Genomic DNA, 24,069 nt, shown 5'->3' on the forward strand with positions numbered 1-24,069 from the left:
CTCTTTCTGAATGAGATCGTCCTGCCACATCACTGTGATGGCCTCTTTTCACAATGTCAGCATAACCCACCTGTGGGGAACTTGACACCTCAGGTTGGTCTCTACAGTTTACCCGATGTTCATTAAATTCATGCTGCAATCCAGTCTTTACAGCATCAGCATAGGATACCTGTTGTACATGTGCAGGAACATGTTGACCTGTCTGTTTGACACCATCAGCATTGGTCTTTGCAGACACACTGTCTTCTGCAGAGCCCTTAGGAAAATCACACTCAGCTTGTTCACATGTTGGTACACTGTGAAACTCATGGAACTTCTTCCAGCGTTGTTTTGCAGCTTGTGACTTTTTCTGCTTCCTTGGCATTTTTACACACCTGTGTTTCTCTTAGTCTTTAGAAAATATATTCAAAAAATAAGAGTGGCACACACCAGGAGATGTTGTCTTTGTCTTTATATTTCAGTTTTTATTTCTCAGAAACAATGTCTTTGTTTGTTTGACAGTTTTTTTGTCAGTCGAGAGAATAATATGCACTCTCTTTATGGGCTTGGCACAACTTAGCAGCAAGCCCAGAATGAAAAACAGGTAGAGAGAAAATTTAGAAGAGAGAATAGACAGAGCAGGAGAGACACGGCTGGGAAATCACAATCAGACCGTGAATTAGAGTTTTCTTTATTTGTTCAGTTTGTTCTCAGGTAGAGGCAATATGCACTCTTTATTGCTTTAATGGCTTGGCATTTTTCAGCAGCAAGCCAAGAGTGAAAAACAGGTAGAGAGAAAATTTAGCAGAGAGAACAGACAGAGCAGGAAAGACACGGCTGGGAAATCCCAATTAAACCGTGAATTAGAGTTCCTTCGAACTCTAAAATTAGAGACGCGGCTTTGAAATCAAACCGCAGAGTTTTCTTTGTTTGTTCAGTTTGTTCATAGGTTGAGGCAAAATATGCACTCTTTATTGCTTTATTGGCTTGCCATTATTCAGCAGCAAGCCAGGAGTGAAAAACAGGTAGAGAGAAAATTTAGCAGAGAGAACAGACAGAGCAGGAAAGACACGGCTGGGAAATCCCAATTAAACCGTGAATTAGAGTTCCTTCGAACTCTAAAATTAGAGACGCGGCTTTGAAATCAAACCGCAATAAGATTCTTGGTTTGGCAAAATTTCTCACAAACCACAGGGTGAAATACAGATGGAAAGAAGGCAGAGACAACAGGTGGAGCAGTACAGAGGATAGAGGGGTTGGGGGGTTGGGATGTGAGAGAGAAGACTGGAGATCTGGTCCTTGTTCTTCTTCTGCACACTGTGAACAAAAAACAAGAAAAAAAAAATAATAATTCATTAAAATGATATCACATGGTAATTGTATAAACTAATTGTGACTACTGAAAAAGGACAAAAGAAATATTCAAGCTAAACTGTTGTCGGCTGCCATGTGCAAAAAGTTGCATAATTGGGCACTTTTTAAAAGAATAAATATTTAATTAAATTCAGCAATAATATTTTAAAATATAAATATGATTGAGTGAATCGTTAACTAATCACATGTAATGTGACTACAAAAATGTACGAAAAAAATATTTTAGCCCAATTGTTAAGCTGAACTTATGTGTATTTATTATAAAAATGTGTTTAAAAGGTCTAGCACGAAGTTTGAACCCATCACTTTACAGCTTATATTAGTCAGATTATTTTTTTTTTATTTTGGTCTACTTCTCTTACAGTATGTGCACACCTACCAGGCAAAGCACAGATGCGAGTCAAGTTCCTGAAAGTGTAAGAAGAGAAATAATATGTTAGTTGTCTGTACAGCGTTATTAGACTAACAGAAATACAAAGGCCGCATGACATGATACACTGAACTTATAGTCAGCAGGGTAATTATAGAGTAATATAGCACCCCAGCTGATACAGCAGCCATTTTATAATTCAAACTAATTAACTGAAGTATTGATTTAAGTACTTATGTAAGGCTACTGTTAGACTGTTACTAGCGTTAGCATTGCTGCTAGCGCTAGCATTCCTGCTAGCATTAGTACTTCAGTTAGTGTTAGCACTGCTGCTAGCACTAGCAGTCTTACTGTTAAAACTGAGCCACAATGGCAATAATAAAATCATTTGTTACTTTTGTCTCACTGACCGCCAATAAATATCACAGGAATATTCTTTTTGTCAGTTAACAACTGCTAAGGCTAGTGTTAGCATTATAGGTAGCGTTAGCATTGATGCTAGCATTAGCATTGATGCTAGCGTTAGCATTAAAGCTAGCGTTAGCATTGAAGATAGCGTTAGCACTGCTACTAACAGCAAAAGTCATAAAGCGCTCTTAGTGTTAAAACTGAGCCACAATGGCAATAATAAAGCTCATTTGTTACTTTTGTCTTACTGACCCCAATAAATATCACAGGAATATCACAGGAATATTCTTTTGTCAGTTAACAACTGCTAAGGCTAGTGTTAGCACTATAGCTAGCGTTAGCACTGAAGCTAGCGTTAGCACTGCTGCTAACAGCAAAAGTCATAAACCTATATAAATGATAGCGAAAGTTATTCTTTTTTGCTTTCTTTATTCTTTGAACTGTGTTGAACTTAAAAAGACTTGATATGTGAGTTTAAATGTCAAACATGTATTTTTACCATCATAAAAAATTAAACAGTGCTGTACTGAGTGTATTGTACTTACCACAGCAGAGAGCAAAGCGGAATGACGACAGTTGGTGCAGTGAGTAGTTAAAGACCGATGAGGCGTTCAGGTGGTGCTTGGAAATTTGAGCATCAGTTTAAACAGCAATATTGAGCATATACATTTCTCTGTCATAGCGAGACAGAGAAAAAAACACACAAGACTCATCAGCATACAAATTGGTACTTTTTCTCTTTATGTCACTCATTCGCTTATACTCAGGAAAGAGGGCAACTGGCATTAAATTAGCAAATAAAAAGTATGTCATCTTGAACTGTTTTATGGGTTTTATTTTAAGACTACTTTGTGTGTATTAGTGGGGAGATAAATTATACAGACTAAAAACAGAGACATTAAATGAGATTAGATTATTTAAAATGTGGGAAAATCAACTACAGACAGGTAGAGCTTTAACTATCCAGTCAGAAAAGATTATTTTAAAGTCATCAACTGACTCCAACCGCCCAGATCTGAAAAACCTCTGTGGAGAAGACAAGTCCACCAATACACAATCAACTTGAATTTAACAGGGCAATGAGAATGCTCTATTCAGTTGGCCTATACTAACTACTGACACACTGTTAATCTGTGGCAAAACCCTGTCAAAACCTGTCTTATTGTACCTATTGAAAAAGTTAATCTTACTACAACTGCTTAGATGTAACAGACATTTTTAGGTTTAACCTTGGCAGAGTGAGAGACTGAGATCGTTAAGCAGGCAGGTGTGAGCCTGGTTGCTATAGTGACTGCACCCAATGGCTCAGTACACATGCACACAGACATGCACCTCACTTTTGCTGCTTAAAATGAACAGAAAAGTCAGCCCGAAACAAATCGCTCCCAAATGAAAAGTACAGGTCGTATTGACAAAATTCTTTCACCGTGAGCACCAGCAATGTCTAGTCTACTGCATTCTCAGTTTTCATGCCTGTGGAGTTTATTATATGGACGTGGTGACAGTGGAAAGACACCATGCTCTTCTGATTTTCAAACGAACCTTCTGAGCCATTTTAACATTAGAGTCTATGGAAGAGTTGGAGGAAGTAGGCTGTGCATTGGTGACATTTATGAAAGAACCATAACACCTAGTACAATAGTAAACACATTGGATGAAAGGGGACAGCGATGGCTACATTTTGAGGTTAAAATCATACCTGTAGAGCAAATGCTACGGACACAACAGCAGTTTTAAAAAAAGATTTTAAGATTAATCTTTGACCTGCTTCCACTCTACCAGTTGAGCTGTCTCACTCTAGCGGCAACATTCCGTCCCATACACACCCATTATGAACTCTGAAACGGTTGAAAAAACATCATGAAACTTAAACTGGAACTGAAGAAAAAGTATAAAAGATATTGAAAAGATAAATACAAGTTGAATAGTTGAATGTCTTGTCTTCGTTTTAAAGTTTGAATGGTGGCTCTACGTCAATGTATGTGGAAGTAGATACAGTTTAAAGAGGAGTGAGTTGAATGAGAATTTGAAGGGTCTCTCCATTGAAATACATGGGAAATTTTTCTTGAAAAAAGTTGAATAAAATTAAAAATATAAATGTTATAAATGAGAAAAATAGAAGCAGTCATGTCCAAAAGAAGAGGAATCTAACGGTGTTTGAATGGTTTTTCTAAGTTGAACGGTTTTGAAGGAGATAGACTACAAAAAACGTACGGAATAGATAATAATAACTAGAAAGTGCATTTTCTGAAGAAACTGCAGTGTGAATGCTTGAATCTGAATATATGCACTGAAAAGAATTAATTGCTGAATTTTAAGTTAAAAATGTTGAATGAGATGAAAAATACAGAAATTTTCACCTGAAAACAAAAGTGCTGAACTGCTAAAAGCTGACAAGCACAGAGAAGAAGTTGGAAAATAGCTGAAAATGTTTTAAATGTAAATTAGAAAAACCTGAGTAATGAGAAAAGACTATTTAGAGTCAGAAAACACCTGAATGAATATTAAAAGTTCATATTCTTTGAATCACTGAATGACTAAAGTGTAATCCCTCCACTTGGATCCACACACTTTTAAAGGTTTACATCTCTGAGCTTTGAAAGACATGCTGTTGGAAAGAGAAGAACGATGGCTTCGTTTTGAGGGTAAAATGATGGCTGTAGAGCAAACACTGTGGACACAGCAGCAGTTGAAAGAGAAGTGTTTAAGATGAATCTTGGCACAGTGAGAGACAGCTCGTTAGGCAGGCAGGTGTGAGCCTGGTTGCTATAGTAACTGCACCCAATGGCTCAGTACACACGCACACAGACATGCACCTCACTTTTGCTGCTTAAAATGAACAGAAAAGTCAGGCCGAAACAAATCGCTCCCAAATGAAAAGTACAGGACCTATTGACGAAATTCTTTCACCGTGAGCGGCAGCAATGTCCAGTCTACCTAATTCTCAGTTTTCATGCCTGTGGAGTTTATTATATGGACGTGGTGACAGTGTAAAAACACCATGCTCTTCTGATTTTCAAACGAACCTTCTGAGCCATTTTAACATTAGAGTCTATGGAGGAGTTGGAGGAGGAGGCTGTGCTTTGGTGACATTTATGAAAGAACCATAACACCTAGTACAATAGTAAACACATTGGATGAAAGAGGACAGCGATGGCTACGTTTTGAGGGTAAAATCAGACCTGTAGACCAAACGCTGCGGACACAGCAGCAGTTTTAAAAAGATTTTAAGATTAATTTTTTTCACTCCTCTCACTCTAGCAGTTGAGCTGTCTCACTCTAGCCCCAACATTCCGTCCCATACACACCCATTATAAACTCTGAAACGGCTGAAAAATCATCATGAAACTTAAACTGGAACTGAAGAAAAGTATAATAGATATTGAAAAGATAAATACAAGTTGAATAGTTGAATGCCTTGTCTTCGTTTTAAAGTTTGAATGGTGGCTCTATGTCAACGTATGTTGAAGTAGATACAGTTTGAAAATGAGTAAGTTGAATGAGGATTTGAAGGGTCTCCCATTGAAATACATGGGAAATTTTTTGTTGAAAAAGTTGAATAATTTTAAAAATATAAATGTTATAAATGAGAAAAATACAAGCACACTTGTCCAAAAGAAGAGGAATCTAATGGTGTTTGAATGGTTTTTCTAAGTTGAACGGTTTTGAAGGAGATAGATGCACAAAAACGTACGGAATATATAATAATAACTAGAAAGTGCATTTTCTGAAGAAACTGCAGTGTGAATGCTTGAATCTGAATGTATGCACTGAAATGAATTAATTGCTGAATTTTAAGTTAAAAATGTTGAATGAGATGAAAAATACAGAGTTTTTAACCTAAAAACAAAAGTGCAGAACTTTTGAAAGCTGATGTTCACACAGAGAAGAAGTTGGAAAATAGCTGAAAAGTTTTTAAATTAAAATTTGGAAAACCTAAGAAATGAGAACAGAAAATTTAGAGTCAGAAAACATCTGAATGAATATTAAAAGTTCATATTCTTTGAATCACTGAATGACTAAAGTGTAATCCCTCCACTTGGATCCACACAGTTTTAAAGGTTTACATCTCTGAGCTTTTAAAGACACGCTGTTGGAAAGAGAACAACGATGGCTTCGTTTTGAGGGTAAAATGATGGCTGTAGAGCAAACACTGTGGACACAGCAGCAGTTGAAAGAGAAGTGTTTAAGATGAATCTTGGCACAGTGAGAGACAGAGCTCGTTAGGCAGGCAGCTGTGAGCCTGGTTGCTATAGTAACTGCACCCAATGGCTCAGTACACACGCACACAGACATGCACCTCACTTTTGCTGCTTAAAATGAACAGAAACGTCAGGCCCAAACAAATCCTTCCCAAATGAAAAGTACAGGTCCTATTGACGAAATTCTTTCACTGTGAGCGGCAGCAATGTCCAGTCTACCTAATTCTCAGTTTTCATGCCTGTGGAGTTTATTATATGGACGTGGTGACAGTGTAAAAACACCATGCTCTTCTGATTTTCAAACGAACCTTCTGAGCCATTTTAACATTAGAGTCTATGGAGGAGTTGGAGGGAGGAGGCTGTGCTTTGGTGACATTTATGAAAGAACCATAACACCTAGCACAATAGTAAACACATTGGATGAAAGAGGACAGCGATGGCTACGTTTTGAGGGTAAAATCATACCTGTAGAGCAAACGCTGTGGACACAGCAGCAGTTTTAAAAATATTTTAAGATTAATTTTTTCGCTCCTCTCACTCTAGCAGTTCAGCTGTCTCACTCTAGCCCCAACATTCCGTCCCATACACACCCATTATAAACGCTGAAACGGGTGAAAAAACATCATGAAACTTAAACTGGAACTGAAGAAAAAGTATAACAGATATTGAAAAGATAAATACAATTTGAATAGTTGAATGTCTCGTCTTCGTTTTAAAGTTTGAATGGTGGCTCTATGTCAACGTATGTTGAAGTAGATACAGTTTGAAAATGAGTAAGTTGAATGAGGATTTGAAGGGTCTCCCCATTGAAATACATGGGAAATTTTTGTTGAAAAAGTTGAATAAAATTAAAAATATAAATGTTAAAAATGAGAAAAGTAGAAGCAGTCATGTCCAAAAGAAGAGGAATCTAACGGTGTTTGAATGGTTTTTCTAAGTTGAACGGTTTTGAAGGAGATACAGTACAAAAAACGTACGGAATATATAATAATAATAATAAAGACTAGAAAATGCATTTTCTGAAGAAACTGCAGTGTGAATGCTTGAATCTGAATGTATGCACTGAAATGAATTAATTGCTGAATTTTAAGTTAAAATGTTGAATGAGATGAAAAATACAGAAATTTGTACCTGAAAACAAAAAAGCTGAACTGCTAAAAAAGCTGACAACCACAGAGAGAAGTTGGAAAAGAGCTGAAAATGTTTTAAATGTAAATTAGAAAACATAAGAAATGACAAAAGACTATTTAGAGTCAGAAAACATCTGAATGAATATTAAAAGTTCATATTCTTTGAATCACTGAATGACTAAAATGTGATCCCTCCACTTGGATCCACACAGTTTAAAACTTTACATATCTGAGCTTTGAAAGACACGCTGTTGGAAAGAGAAGAACGATGGCTTCGTTTTGAGGGTAAAATGATGGCTGTAGAGCAAACACTGTGGACACAGCAGCTGTTGAAAGAGAAGTGTTCAAGATGAATCTTGGCAGAGTGAGAGAGAGCTCGTTAGGCAGGCAGGTGTGAGCCTGGTTGCTATAGTGACTGAGCCAGGGCTCCATACACACGCACACAGACATGCACCTCACTTTTGCTGCTTAAAATGAACAGAAAAGTCAGGCCGAAACAAATCCTTCCCAAATGAAAAGTACATGTCGTATTGACAAAATTCTTTTCACCGTGAGCGAGCAGCAATGTCTAGTCTACCTAATTCTCAGTTTTCATGCCTGTGGAGTTTATTATATGGATGTGGTGACAGTGTAAAGACAGCCTGCTCTTCTGATTTTCAAAGGAACTTTCTGAGCCACTTTAACATTGGAGTCTATGGAGGAGTTGGAGGGAGGAGGCTGTGCTTTGGTGACATTTATGAAAGAACCATAACACCTAGTACAATAGTAAACACATTGGATGAAAGAGGACAGCGATGGCTACGTTTTGAGGGTAAAATCATACCTGTAGATCAAACGCTGTGGACACAGCAGCAGTTTTAAAAAGATTTTAAGATTAATTTTTTCGCTCCTCTCACTCTAGCAGTTCAGCTTTCTCACTCTAGCCCCAACATTCCGTCCCATACACACCCATTATAAACTCTGAAACGGCTGAAAAAACATCATGAAACTTAAACTGGAACTGAAGAAAAAGTATAACAGATATTGAAAAGATAAATACAAGTTGAATAGTTGAATGTCTTGTCTTCGTTTTAAAGTTTGAATGGTGGCTCTATGTCAACGTATGTTGAAGTAGATACAGTTTAAAGAGGAGTGAGTTGAATGAGGATTTGAAGGGTCTCCCCATTGAAATACATGGGAAATTTTGTTGAAAAAGTTGAATAAAATTAAAAATATAAATGTTATAAATGAGAAAAATAGAAGCAGTCATGTCCTAAAGAAGTGGAATCTAACGGTGTTTGAATGGTTTTTCTAAGTTGAACGGTTTTGAAGGAGATAGACTAAAAAAACGCACGGATATATATAAAAATAAAATATAACTAGAAAGTGCATTTTCTGAAGAAACTGCAGTGTGAATGCTTGAATCTGAATATATGCACTGAAATGAATTAATTGCTGAATTTTAAGTTAAAAATGTTGAATGAGATGAAAAATACAGAAATTTTCACCTGAAAACAAAAGTGCTGAACTGCTAAAAGCTGACAACCACACAGAAGAAGTTGGAAAAGAGCTGAAAATGTTTTAAATGTAAATTAGAAAACCTAAGTAATGAGAAAAGACTATTTAGAGTCAGAAAACATCTGAATGAATATTAAAAGTTCATATTCTTTGAATCACTGAATGACTAAAATGTGATCCCTCCACTTGGATCCACACAGTTTTAAAGGTTTACATCTCTGAGCTTTGAAAGACACGCTGTTGGAAAGAGAAGAACGATGGCTTCATTTTGAGGGTAAAATGATGGCTGTAGAGCAAACACTGTGGACACAGCAGCAGTTGAAAGAGAAGTGTTCAAGATGAATCTTGGCAGAGTGAGAGAGAGCTCGTTAGGCAGGCAGGTGTGAGCCTGGTTGCTATAGTGACTGAGCCAGGGCTCCACACACACACGCACACAGACATGCACCTCACTTTTGCTGCTTAAAATGAACAGAAAAGTCAGCCCGAAACAAATCCTTCCCAAATGAAAAGTACATGTCGTATTGACAAAATTCTTTTCACCGTGAGCGCAGCAATGTCTAGTCTACCTAATTCTCAGTTTTCATGCCTGTGGAGTTTATTATATGGACGTGGTGACAGTGTAAAGACAGCCTGCTCTTCTGATTTTCAAAGGAACTTTCTGAGCCATTTTAACATTGGAGTCTATGGAGGAGTTGGAGGGAGGAGGCTGTGCTTTGGTGACATTTATGAAAGAACCATAACACCTAGGACAATAGTAAACACATTGGATGAAAGAGGACAGCGATGGCTACGTTTTGAGGGTAAAATCATACCTGTAGAGCAAACGCTGTGGACACAGCAGCAGTTTTAAAAAGATTTTAAGATTAATTTTTTTGCTCCTCTCACTCTAGCAGTTGAGCTGTCTCACTCTAGCCCCAACATTCCGTCCCATACACACCCATTATAAACTCTGAAACGGCTGAAAAACATCATGAAACTTAAACTGAACTGAAGAAAAGTATAACAGATATTGAAAAGATAAATACAAGTTGAATAGTTGAATGTCTTGTCTTCGTTTTAAAGTTTGAATGGTGGCTCTATGTCAACGTATGTTGAAGTAGATACAGTTTAAAAATGAGTAAGTTGAATGAGGATTTGAAGGGTCTCCCCATTGAAATACATGGGAAATTTTTGTTGAAAAAGTTGAATAAAATTAAAAATATAAATGTTAAAAATGAGAAAAATAGAAGCAGTCATGTCCAAAAGAAGAGGAATCTAATGGTGTTTGAATGGTTTTTCTAAGTTGAACGGTTTTGAAGGAGATACAGTACAAAAACGCACGGAATATATAATAAAATATAATAATAATAATAATAATAAAGATTAGAAGAACAATACTGTGAATGCTTTTACAAGCATCACATAATAATAATAATAATAATAATAAAGATTAGAAGAACAATACTGTGAATGCTTTTACAAGCATTCACACTAACTAGAAAGTGCATTTTCTGAAGAAACTGCAGTGTGAATGCTTGAATCTGAATGTATGCACTGAAATGAATTAATTGCTGAATTTTAAGTTAAAAATGTTGAATGAGATGGAAAATACAGAAATTTGCACCTAAAAACAAAAGTGCTGAACTGCTAAAAGCTGACATCCACAGAGAAGAAGTTGGAAAAGAGCTGAAAATGTTTTAAATGTAAATTAGAAAGACATAAGAAATGAGAAAAAAACATTTAGAGTCAGAAAACATCTGAATAAATATTAAAAGTTCATATTCTTTGAATCACTGAATGACTAAAATATGATCCCTCCACTTGCATCCACACAGTTTTAAAGGTTTACATCTCTGAGCTTTGAAAGACACGCTGTTGGAAAGAGAAGAACGATGGCTTCGTTTTGAGGGTAAAATGATGGCTGTAGAGCAAACACTGTGGACACAGCAGCTGTTGAAAGAGAAGTGTTCAAGATGAATCTTGGCAGAGTGAGAGAGAGCTCATTAGGCAGGCAGGTGTGAGCCTGGTTGCTATAGTGACTGAGCCAGGGCTCCATACACACGCACACAGACATGCACCTCACTTTTGCTGCTTAAAATGAACTGAAAAGTCAGCCCAAAACAAATCCTTCCCAAATGAAAAGTACATGTCGTATTGACAAAATTCTTTCACCGTGAGCGGCAGCAATGTCTAGTCTACCTAATTCTCAGTTTTCATGCCTGTGGAGTTTATTATATGGACGTGGTGACAGTGTAAAGACAGCCTGCTCTTCTGATTTTCAAAGGAACTTTCTGAGCCATTTTAACATTGGAGTGTATGGAGGAGTTGGAGGAGGAGTCTGTGCTTTGGTGACATTTATGAAAGAACCATAACACCTAGGACAATAGTAAACACATTGGATCAAAGAGGACAGCGATGGCTACGTTTTGAGGGTAAAATCATACCTGTAGAGCAAACGCTGCGTGGACACAGCAGCAGTTTTAAAAAGATTTTAAGATTAATTTTTTCGCTCCTCTCACTCTAGCAGTTGAGCTGTCTCACTCTAGCCCCAACATTCCGTCCCATACACACCCATTATAAACTCTGAAACGGCTGAAAAAACATCATGAAACTTAAACTGGAACTGAAGAAAAGTATAATAGATATTGAAAAGATAAATACAAGTTGAATAGTTGAATGTCTTGTCTTCGTTTTAAAGTTTGAATGGTGGCTCTATGTCAACGTATGTTGAAGTAGATACAGTTTGAAAATGAGTAAGTTCAATGAGGATTTGAAGGGTCTCTCCATTGAAATACATGGGAAATTTTTGTTGAAAAAGTTGAATAATTTTAAAAATATAAATGTTATAAAAATGAGAAAAGTAGAAGCAGTCATGTCCAAAAGAAGAGGAATCTAACGGTGTTTGAATGGTTTTTCTAAGTTGAACGGTTTTGAAGGAGATACAGTACAAAAAGTATTTGAATATAAATAAAATATAATAATAATATAAAGATAATAACAATATATAACTAGAAAGTGCATTTTAGAAAGTGCATTTTCTGAAGAAACTGCAGTGTGAATGCTTGAATCTGAATGTATGCACTGAAATGAATTAATTGCTGAATATTAAGCTAAAAATGTTGAATTAGCTGGAAAATACAGAATCTTTAACCTGAAAACAAATGTGCAGAACTTTTGAAAGCTGATTTTCACACAGAAGAAGTTGGAAAATAGCTGAACATGTTTAAAATATAAATTAGAAAAAGATGAGTAATGACAAAAGAAAATTTAGTCAGAAAACCTCTGAATGAATAACAAAAGTTCATATTCTTCTAATCACTTAAAGAGTGGAATTATGTATTATAAATCTCTAATTCATAAAAAAATAATAAAAATAAATGTAAAACAAATTTGTTGAATTGAACTGAAAAGATGAACAAACATTCTGGAGAAAACACAAGCTTTTAATATACAGCATAATGTTTTTCAGACATATACACATGTGTATATCATGTTTAATGGTATTACGTACATCAATTTGTTTTGTATGTCATAGAAAATAACATAAAAATCTTAAGTCATATTGTACAGCTTCTTTCTGAAAAGGACTTAAATTAATTCAACAAATGTTTTTTTTTTTCGAAATAGAATAAAAATCATTTTAAAAGAGACGTTTGCAATGTTTTAAGGTGTTAATAATCTGATCCTGTCATGTGTCTGTTCAACTTTAGTTTTTGGCACAGACTCGATTCTTAAAGAACAAATTACCAAATAATAAACAAATAAAATTGAAATTAAAGTAGCTATTTTTGTTAAACACTTCACAGGAGAATAAATAAAAATAACTAAATTAAATAACCAAATAAAAATAATAAGCAACATATGAAATACATGAAAATTCAACTTTTAAAACCACAATCCTGAACCTTTTAAATTGTGTTGGTTTCTTAGAACATGGCTGAACAGCTGTTTCTATTGGTCTACTTAATCTACTGATCTGTCTACACATCTTTTATTACTCATTCTTTTTATGTTTTATTGTAAACAGTGTCCACACAGTGGTAAAAGAGAACTGTATAGAGATTTTTGAGTAAACTCAAATGAAAGCCTAAGGTGGTAACACAGTTTAACACATAAAAATAATCAAATAAACACATTAGTCCTTTTTGTGAACATGGATAAATAAGTATCATTAGTTTACAGCATTGTTCAGCCATGCCACTAAATGCTTTTTAACACAGTGTTTTAACCTGGGCTCAGACACAAAGTCACAGATTTAGTTAGTCCCTGACTTTGAGTTGTGGTTATGACTAATTATTATACACAAGGCTTTATCTATCTGAACTCTAAGGACACAAATATGAAAAACCTATACTTACCAGCTGATACCCCGCACTACACACTAGGTGTGCCATGTGACCTGAAACTTTGGTACAAACTCATCATAATTATTCTGTTAACACTGTTTCTTTAACACTGTTTGTGTTGCTGTTCAGCAGTTTAAAATGTTTTAGATTGGATTACATGGAACGAATTTGAGTTCTCTTGGGGTTTTTGTGTGTGTTTTGTTCTTAGCAGATTTTTTTAACATACTGTAGAATTCCAGTTACCACATTTCTGGTCATATGACATCCTGAGTGCCCACTTAAAAAAATCCCCACAGTTAATTCAACAGTAAAACAAAATAAAAATATGTTAAATAAATAAAGGTTTGCTCTGTGATGAAATATTAAATAAGCATACATTGTACAGAGCTCTAACAATGAAAACAATCCTTTAGCCTGTTGATCAGAGAGAGGCAGTCATTATGTCCATTTAAAACCTGTAATCAAAGAGCACAACGTTTCTGTGAAACTATAAAGTCCCATATGATCCTCATCATGTCCAGTGACTTCAGAGTGGATCCTCCCTGTCATCCGGCCAGTGTTTGATGTGTGGCAAGCAGCACAGAAGCAGGATAGCTGAGGACTTTAAAAGAAGAGCAGAAAACAGGAACATATGTAGTTGTAAATGTAAATACCGGTGATACTTGTCAAAGGGAATAAAATAATGAAAATGTTAACTTACACACTCATTTAGGGAGGATCTTGACACTGCACAGAGGAGGCACAGTCAGTCTGGCAATGATGGTGATCTCCAGGGATGTTTTCCTGCAGCAACATTCCTGCCAACTGGCCATATGATCCAGAGTAGTTGGTTTGTAATGAACAGAAAGGTGTATATGTTAGGTAGTGTGCGCTTGGAGCTGGTCCTAAGAAACAAACACATCCTGTAATAAACTGAATACCTTTAGTAGTGCTGCTGCAAATATAAAGCCCTTCTATCATGTGTGGTTTCAAAGAAGATGTTTTGAGGCTCGGTCACAGAAACTGTGCAGTCTGTTCAGTCCTGAGTGTCTCAGCTCTGAAGGGGATGGATCACAGAGGGAAACACCTGAGTACAGATATTAAAATACACTCAAAATAACACTCCTAAGGTCAAGTGAAAACACAATTTAAACACTTTACAAAGAATTAATACGTTTTCATGGAAATAATGTCATTAACCCTTTTTGTTGTGAGTAATCTCACCGACTGCTTGTGGGACAAGCTAGAAGGAGGACTTCTAGATGTGAAGTCTCACGCCTGATCGCATCGGGCGAAGATGGTGATGATGAAGCCTCTCTGATCTGTGGCATTACAGTTTCTGGCTGCTATGTGCTTCACACTGTTGGATTGTACATGTGAAGCTTGGAGAAGACACAGGAGGACTGTGTCTCTCTTAAAAAAAAAAAAAGAAAGAAGCCTAACAACCTCCCACCATACCTGCCCACTCAACTCCCACCCACCCACTCCACTCAACTCCCCAGCCTCACACCATCCAATGTCTATACAAATGTAGGGTATCAGCTGGTAACAAAAAGCAAGTGTAACATATGTAGTGCATATGTAACACTGCTGAAACATTTCTGGCCAGAATGTGCAGTTATCAGCCAGTGCATTTATCAACCCAGACCCACCCTGATAAATGCACTGGCTGAAACATGATAAAAGCTCATAAAATGTATGTTTCATCGTAAGATTTGTCCAAAAATATAATCATATACTTTTGAAAAAGTTTAAAGATTATAACAAACTGAAATCAATAACATTTTTGTAAATATTATTTCAAAATAGAGGCACAGATAAACTGGCTTAACTGTCATTATTGCTGTAATTAGGTTTTTTTTCTTTTTTTTTTTTCTTTTCTTTTTTTTTTTTTTTAAAAAGCAAACGTTAGTCTGTGTTGTTCTCTCAGAAACAATGAAGAAGCTGTTGAACATTTATTTGTTGTGTGGGCAATCCTCTGGTCCACCCTCCCTCCCTCCCAGCCACAGTGAGACTGGGGCAGCCTGGCAGGATTTTGAAGCCTGGCTGCAGAGAGGATATGCCTACACTGTTCGTTTTAAACTGCTATATTTGATTTTTCTGACATTCATAGATTACTGATTTTAGATTTTCTGTAATAAATAAAATTGTCATATTTTACTGATATCATTATTTAATTCATTTAATTGTATTTTATGTAAAAATTCAAACATTATACTGCAATGCAGGGCATTTTTCTTAAGTCAACTTTTAAATATCGCTCTACTTTCTTAAGTCATTCAAAATATAGAAATTACTTACTGTAGTCAAAGATCTAGATCATGAATCATCACAGGACAATACACAGTATACAGGGTCATGGTAACTATAGTAGGTCTTCATGACTCCAGAATGGAGACATCGCCTGGCTGAGAAATGAAAATTAGGTCAAGCAGTGTGTTCTTCTCTGTGGTAGGGGTAGTGATGACCTGTGCATATCCCCTAGACTCAAACAGCTCCAGGATTGGTTTGTTTGCACTGGATAAAACATTCTCATTAAAATCACCACACACTATGATGGGATGACAGTCCATGATCTCTAATGAGTCTAATAGGCTTACCAGGTTTTTCAGGAATGGCCTCAGAGTGTAGTCTGGAGGTCTGTACACAACTGCAATCAGTGCACTGACTGGTGCTTCAACCTTTAAAGCCAGAAATTCAAGGTCAGTTACATTATGGATGTACTGTTTTTCATGCACTTGAATGTCACTTTTCACATAAACAGCAACTCCACCACCACTTCTGTTTGCCATCTGGGGAAAGTTTGTGTAGGACAGGTGTCTGTTGCGTTTGAACAAACTGTAATTTTCAAGTGGAGACTCTCATGCGACAAAAGAGCCCCGCAGGTGTGTTTCTGTTAGGCACAAAACATCTGCTAGACACAATTCATGGTGACTCTTGATGTCATTAATGTGAGCTGGCAGTCCCTCTGTGTTATGATGAACAATGGTGAAAACGTCTGACCTGCTCAGTGTTTGTCTCACTTGTAGAAGAGGCATCATGTCATCAAGGTTGGCTTGTCTCATGTTCTCAAGCGCTGCAGTGATTTCTGGGTTGGTGAATATTTTTTTCTCCTCCATATCAAGAAGATACAGTCCACTGAGAGACGCCACTCTGCTGACAGCTACGTGAGGCCATGCCGGGCTCAAAAATGCTCTTAAGAGAGACAACAGCTGATGTGGTTGTCATACCCTGTACCTTATGTATTGTACATGCAAAGGCCAGCTTCACTGGGAACTGTCTTCGCACCACTCCTTTCTGCTTTAGATTCTCCTCTGCTCTCTCAATGTACACCATGTCGTCTGCTGGTGTGCGGTTATTCTTTCCAGATGTCTCATTATCCATTTTAAGTCCAAGCTTGATGATGTGTTGGTCATTTTCAGAGTGAACTACTCTAAGTAGTTTTCCAAAAGCTCCATTAACCAAACCATTTTGTATGTCAATGTTTCTGGTGAGCATGACACGAGCTCCTTCTGCAACTTTCAGTGTGTCTGGTAACTCGTTTTACCTCCTTTGAATGGTCTGTCTTGTAGTGCCATTCTGCCAGTTCTAGGATCCTTTCTATAATCGTCTGCATGGATGTCAATGATATGAGTATGGAGCAGAGCCAGTGTTGCAGAGTTGTGCGCATCCACTTCTTTATTAGTTGCAAAATGTGCAACGCATCAGTCGGACAACGGGCTGGTTCAGTTATGGCCTGTGACAACAAATTTCTATCTGCTTCGCAAAGCACATCCAACTTTCCTTTCACACGGATTCTGTTCAGCATCTCAGCAAAGACAACATCATCTTTCTGACGATAATCTCAGTCAGAGTGATCATCTGAAAATGCTCCCGCCACAGGTCGATCTCGGACGGGTCGTGCACACAGAGAGGTTTAGACTGTCGCACTGGGGTAGCTGATAGAAGTCTCCAACAGCAATGACTGACATGCCTCCAAAGGGTCTCCGAGTCCCTTTGATCTGTTTGAGTCTTGCATCTACATATGCAAAGAGATGTCTTGACACCATAGACACTTCGTCAATGACGATTATTTCAGCATTCAAAAGTTCTGATCTGACTTCATCCAGCTGATTGCCAAGTCCCTGAATGGGAGGTTTTAAGCTTCTAGGAGCTTGAGAAGAGAATGCAGTGTTGTTCCAGAAATGTTAAATGCTGCAGTCCCAGTGAAAGCAGTTAACAGGACAGTGGGTTTTGATATATCAACGTCGCCTAGGCATATCTGGGCACTTTGCTCAGTATCTTAGATGCTTCTGAGTAGATGCATTTGATAAGATGTGATTTTCCTGTTCCAGCACCACCATTAATATAAAAGAAAAACTGCTCCACATTCAGAGCACAGACTCTTTTAATGCACCAGTCTCTAACTGCATAAAATATGCAGGCTTGCTTCTTATTCAGATTCTGAAACATCTGACGAACAATGTGGGATCAATAGCAGGGGTTCCCTGATGGCTCTGACTTCTGTTGAAGCATCAGCCTGACGGCTGTAGTCGGGCACATCTTCCTGTTCATTTTCATTGTCTTGCTCTCTTTCTTGTTCAACAAGTGGCAACCTTACGAGATCTGATTCAGGTGCCAGATTACACCATTCGTCAGTCACACCTCTGTTCTGCTCATATTCCTCAACAGCGCCTCGATCTCCTCACTGTTTTTCTCATATTTTTCTCTGTTTCTTTTGACAATGTGTTGCACGTATTCAAGATGGTCAGTACCTGGTAGCTGTACACAGCCAGCACCATAGAAAGCCTGATAGGTTGGCAAAGATGGTGTTTTCAGTTCATGGTCTGAACGATGAGGAAGGTACAGTTTAAGCAGTCTTCCGTAATATTGCTCTGGATGTTTTTCTTGTGAGCAGCGGTGAAATCTGATGACAGCAGGCTTATCATTTTTGCGCCTTTGCACAAATCCCATCTCATTGAGAAGGGGCAAAACATCTTTACCTTTTGTCTGTTGGCCATAGACAATCCTGCAAGTAGCAGCAAAGTCTGCCATGCACATCTCCTCATACTCTGGAGTTTCAGGTCTGGCTTTGTATTTGTCATTCAAAGATGTCATCCAAACATTGGAAGACTCAGGTGTTGTGTTGTCCAGAACTGACAGGGGACGACTCATTTTCACTGGATTATCATCAGTTGGTATGAATATTACAGCACGTGAACATTGCTTCATGTGAAGACCACATGCACGAGCAACACACCCCGCGCACTGATCTCTCGCTTCTTTGAATATGCCTGCATGACGGCTCTCATTTCATCGCACTCATTTACACTGTCCTTATGGGAGTTCTCAATGACAGTTTTCAGGTACTCAGATAGCCCGCCTCTTTTTTGATATATATTTCATTAAATAATTTGCTGCGCCGAAAGCATCTAGAACAAAGCTTATGTCGATATTACTGTTCCAGGCTTCAAGCAGATGTGGATTATAGCTGTTTATCCAAGAGTCTTTTGGATCACGCTTTAGTATGATCGTACTCCTTGTGTTCATTTTATTCAGGTATCGCTCATATTCTGCATGCGCCAACTTGCATCTTGCCAAGAGCTGCTCTAAACTCATGGAAGCAGTTTCAGGTTCATTCAGTAGCTGGTTCAGTGGTCTGAGCTTGTTCTTTGCTGTTTCTACCTCCAGTTCATCATCCTCACTGGGTCTTGTGATCATTGTGTCATTGCAGGGTGGTTTGGGAAAACCAAAACGGCACCCGGAGCTTAAACCCTAAAGCACGCCTTTGTGTGGTTCTTACTATGTTTTTGCACTTCTGTAACTTTCTTGTAAAGTTCAGGTTGTTTATGTGGATCAGGCAGCTGAGCTGTGATGTATTTGTTTATAAAATCCACAACAGTTTGCTCATCATCCTCCTCAAACACAGGAGCACCTTCTACCCACAGGAGGCAGTGTGTGTGGGCTTCCTCTGTGCTGAAACTCGACTCTGTAAAAGTAGTCAATGACTTTGCCAAGTGGCTCTGCAGGAGATAAGAGTAAATCTCTGAATAATGCTTCAACTCTCTTGTCAAACATGCGCATTGTTGTGACAGGATTGCTTCTCAGGATGTCACACTTTGCTGACCAGTCGAGTCCTTCAAAGTTCACTTGTTCACCTTGCTGCCTTGTTATTGCTTCAATCACTTCAGGCCAGCGCATTTCAGCAGCTGAAAATGTGTAAAAGAACGTGGGAGTTCCCAACTGTCTGATCATGGCAAAAGATCTCTTGTTGTTTTCTCCCAATAGGCTGGGGTTCCTCTCAGAGGCTGCATGAATCTCACTGCATCTTTATTTCGCACCAGTTTCTCCACCTCATGTTTATCTTGTAACATGCCTGAGGTTATTTTTCTCCCATCTCTGGTCAGAGGCTTTGCCTTCCTTAACTGGATTGTCATGCTGGAAGTAGCCAAGTGTATTTCAGTCACAAACTGTGCAAAGAACAAATAGTTTGTGTCTTTGGCAAAACGATCATCAATGCAGAAAAGTCTTGATTTGAAATACCCACTGGGGATACTTTGATCAGCCTTCTTTCATCAAGTGTGTTTTGGCCTGTAGGAAACTGCACAGGGAAGGCCATGGCCTCCAGTTTAGGTGTTTTGAAAAACTTATTGATTGTTTCTCTCTGCAGGAGCAACAGAGTAGATTCCTTCACTGAAACATAATATCTCCTCAGCCACATCAGGGGCTGCAAACAGGACTCGAGTGCAAAACCACCATTAGTCAGTCCATCTTCTTGCTCTGAATCATCTCTCATCTGCTCATGTGGTTGTTCACCATCACAGGATAACATGTCAATATCCTGTTCATTTTTATTTTGTGCTTCACATAGTGCATTTTTCTCACAGCTGTCAATTTCCATTAAATCAGCCTCATCATAATCGTCCTCATTCATGTTTTCATCATCATCATCCTCATCATCTTCATCAGGAAGTGTTGGATCACACAGCTCAGCATCATCTCTGATGCTCACATCCTTATACTGTGGATGAATCTGCTTGAGTTTATGCAGTGCTTGCACAAGTTTAGACCAGCTTACAGTCTGAAACAGCTGATGACCTTTGTACGACAAGCGTCTCTTCAGTTTTACTCTCATGACCTGAGAATTAATTCTTAATCGAGGCAATGCTTCAACAGTTTCCTGTACCTCTGATGGGACACAGACCACATTTCCTCTAATTGCTCTCTGTCTGCCTTTGGGAAGAGGAATAATCTTGGCAAATGGTATGCACTTGGCTATGAGATGCCTCTCCAGGATGTTGAGATCAGACAGTTCAGCTGGAATATCAGCAAGATCCAGTTTATTGGCAACAGCAAGTACTGGCATGGATCCATTTTTAAGATGATTGTGGCAGGTGTGACAAATCCACTCTCTCTTTCTCTCATCAGGCACATTGCACTGCTCATTTCTGCAGTTTTCATCACAAACATGAACAAACCTTCCTGTCAAACATGTTGCAACCACATGTGGGTTTTTGACATAATTTGACCTTATGCAGGGTCGTACTTGGTTTGGAAATGAAGCCTTGAAACATACAGTACATGGGTATGATGGTCCAACTTTGATATGTGATTTGAACACAGATATGGCCTCATTGATCACACTGTTGTCACTCTCTTGGGTTTGTCTGTTCACCCATCTGTATTTCCTTTTTATTTTCATGGCACATCTCATGTTGTGCATAATCCTGAATGCAAGATTACTTTGATACCTGTCTCGCATTAGTTGTTTCATTAGTTGTTTGTGTCTTGCTCTGAATGCGTTGTCACGTGCATAACGCTGAGTCACTCGAGATCTCTGTCTCTCTCTGAATTCTGGGCTTTCTCGATACCTTTTAGTGATATAGCTTTTTTTCTCCTCTCTGAAATCAGTATTCTCATAGTAACGTCTTTTAATATATTGTTTTTGTTTCTGTCTAACTTTAGCATTCTCACTGTAACGTCTTTTAACATACTGTTGCTGTTTCTGTCTGAATTCTCCATTCTCATAGTAACGTCTTTTAACATACTGTTGCTGTTTCTGTCTGAATTCTGCATTCTCACAGTAACGTCTTTTAACATACTGTTGTTGTTTCTGTCTGAATTCTGCATTCTCACAGTAACGTCTTTTAACATACCGTTGTTGTTTCTGTCTAACTTCAGGATTGTTTTTATATGCCTCGCTTGTGCAAGATTTTTTTCTTTTCTTTGTACTCTTTATTTGAAGCATATTTTTGTCGTTCTTTCCTTTTTGGTTTTCTTTTCTCTGATTTCTGGGTTTCTCTGATGCCATTAATCTTCTTTTCATTTTGTGCCTTTGTTGTTTATTAACTTTTTTTCAGTTTTGTAAAACTATATCAGAAAGATCACAGGCAGCAACATTTTTATTGCAGCATTTGATTGACATGAAAAAGCATCATTCGATGGAAAGAAATTAAATTCACTGCATAGTTCTTCAGTTGGTATATTAGGAGGTTCATTCTGATCTTCATATGATGTGAACTGAGTCATGTGGACTTCTTTTGTTTCACCAGTGGCGCATACAAATGGACATTTGACAAAAGATGTTCTCAGTCAGACCAGTGGTTGTGTTTCTCCTTGGAGTAGAGGGGTTTGCTTCATCAACAGTTGTATCAGCGTGAGTAGATGCCACAGCAGTGGCAGCTGTTGGTCTGCAGACTGTGTCTGTGATAGTATCACTCAGGTTGACTGTGCTCATACTGTAGAACTGCACAGGCTTCAGCTCATAGTTACAAGAGGGTGATATCTCCATCATTTGATAAGAATCTTGTAGCCTCTTAATCATGTCACTGAGGAGTGTAAATTTCAGCATCACAGCTGTACCACGATTACGTGACTGTAGTAGTAGAGAAAGACCACTGGGTGTTCTGGAGTGTGGGTCAAAGAACCCATATTCGCCTGATGTGGATCTGAACACTGCAATACACAATCCACTCATAATCAGTAAGGCATAATGCACATCTGACAACAGGCAGCTCAGTCCTGCTTCTAAGCTGAGAAAGGTATCTACTGCTTCCTCTGGAGGTTCTTCAAATGTCCCATACCGGGAAGGCTGTGTCATGTCGACATGATACATAGACCTGCGAGCATAAACTTTGTCTGGCAGCTCATCGGTTGCCAAATGAATACTCTTGGGGAATCTTTTCTTTGCCTCTTTGTACATCACATCACCTTTATCCAAGACCAGATTAAGGTCAGCTGTAGTCATGTTTTCATTCTCATGAAGGAATGCAAGAAATGTGAGTGAGTTACATGTGCACTGGTGGTTTCTGGAGTCTCCATATTTAGGATGTGCCTGGCTGTGAGATGCACAGACATGTGTTACAGAGGGCTGGTTTTCAAAGTTCACTCTTTCTGCATGAGATGGTCCTGCCACATCACTGTGATGGCCTCTTTTCAACAAATCAGCATAACCCACCTGTGGGGCACTTGACACCTCATGTTGTTCACTAAATTCATGCTGCAGTCCACTCTTTACAGCATCAGCATAAGATACCTGTTGTACATGTGCAGGAACATGTTGACCTGCCTGTTTGACACTGTCAGAATTGGTCTTTGTAGACACACTGTCTTCTGCAGAGCTCTGAGGAAAATCACACTCAGCTTGTTCACATATTGGTACACTGTGAATCTCATGGAACTTCTTCCAGCGTTGTTTTGCAGCTTTTGACTTTTTCTGCTTCCTTGGCATTTTCACACACCTGCAAGTGTTTCTTAGTCTTCAGAAAATATGTTCACAAGATAAGAGTGGCACACACCAGGAGATGTTGTCTTTGTTTTTATATTTCAGTTTTATTTGTCTGAAACAGTTGTCTTTCATTTGACAGTTTGTTCTTCAGTCGAGAGAATATTATGTACTGTCTTTATTGGCTTGGCACAACTTAGCAGCAAGCCCAGAATGAAAAACAGGTAGAGAGAAAATTTAGCAGAGAGAACAGAGAGAGCAGGAAAGACACGGTTTTGACAATCAAACCGTGAATTAGAGTTTTGTTTGTTGTTTGTTCAGTTTGTTCTTTATTGCTTTAAGGTTGAGGCAAAAATATGCACTCTTTATTGCTTTATTGGCTTGTGCATTTCTCAGCAGCAAGCCAAAGAGTGAAAACAGGTAGAGAGAAAATTTAGCAGAGAGAACAGACAGAGCAGGAGAGACACGGCTTTGAAATCAAACCGCAATAAGATTCTTGGTTTGGCAAAATTTCTCACAAACCACAGGGTGAAATACAGATGGAAAGAAGGCAGAGACAACAGGTGGAGCAGGACAGAGGATAGAGGGGTTGGGGGTTGGGATGTGAGAGAGAAGACTGGAGATCTGGTCCTTGTTCTTCTTCTGCACACTGTGAACAAAAAGGAGAAAAAAATAATAATTTTATTAAAATGATATCACATGGTAATTGTATGAACTAATTGTGACTACTGAAAAAGGACAAAACAAATATTCAAGCTAAACTGTTGTTGGCTGCCATGTGCAAAAAGTTGCATAATTGGGCACTTTTTAAAAGAATAAATATTTAATTAAATTCAGCAATAATATTTTAAATACAAATATGATTGAGTGAATCATTAACTATTCACATGTAATGTGACGACAAAAATGTATGAAAAAAATATTTTAGCCCAATTGTTAAGCTGCACTTATGTGTATTTATTATAAAATTGTGTTTAAAAGGTCTAGCACAAAGTTTGAACCCATCACTTTACAGCTTATATTAGTCAGATTATTTTTTTATTTTGGTCTACTTCTCTTACAGTATGTGCACACCTACCAGGCAAAGCACAGGTGTCAGTCA

At 38.0% G+C, this 24,069-nt stretch overlaps 1 protein-coding gene and 2 long non-coding RNA genes across 3 annotated transcripts in view; 1 reads left to right on the forward strand and 2 right to left on the reverse strand.

The window, feature by feature from the left end:
• Nucleotides 1-24,069, forward strand: part of LOC116335146 (canalicular multispecific organic anion transporter 1-like) — a 146,562-nt gene that overhangs the window by 19,146 nt on the left and 103,347 nt on the right. The gene's annotated exons all lie outside the window — the stretch shown is intronic.
• LOC120443246 lies at nt 894-2,823 on the reverse strand. The gene is made up of 3 exons (XR_005615274.1): nt 2,677-2,823; nt 1,733-1,761; nt 894-1,296 (listed from the first exon to the last, which is right to left on the reverse strand). It is a non-coding gene; the product is annotated as an uncharacterized LOC120443246 (long non-coding RNA).
• Nucleotides 13,827-14,270, reverse strand: LOC120443249. The gene is made up of 3 exons (XR_005615279.1): nt 14,206-14,270; nt 13,986-14,089; nt 13,827-13,886 (listed from the first exon to the last, which is right to left on the reverse strand). It is a non-coding gene; the product is annotated as an uncharacterized LOC120443249 (long non-coding RNA).

This window comes from Oreochromis aureus, linkage group 13, assembly GCF_013358895.1.
Source record: "Oreochromis aureus strain Israel breed Guangdong linkage group 13, ZZ_aureus, whole genome shotgun sequence".
NCBI lineage: Eukaryota > Metazoa > Chordata > Actinopteri > Cichliformes > Cichlidae > Oreochromis > Oreochromis aureus.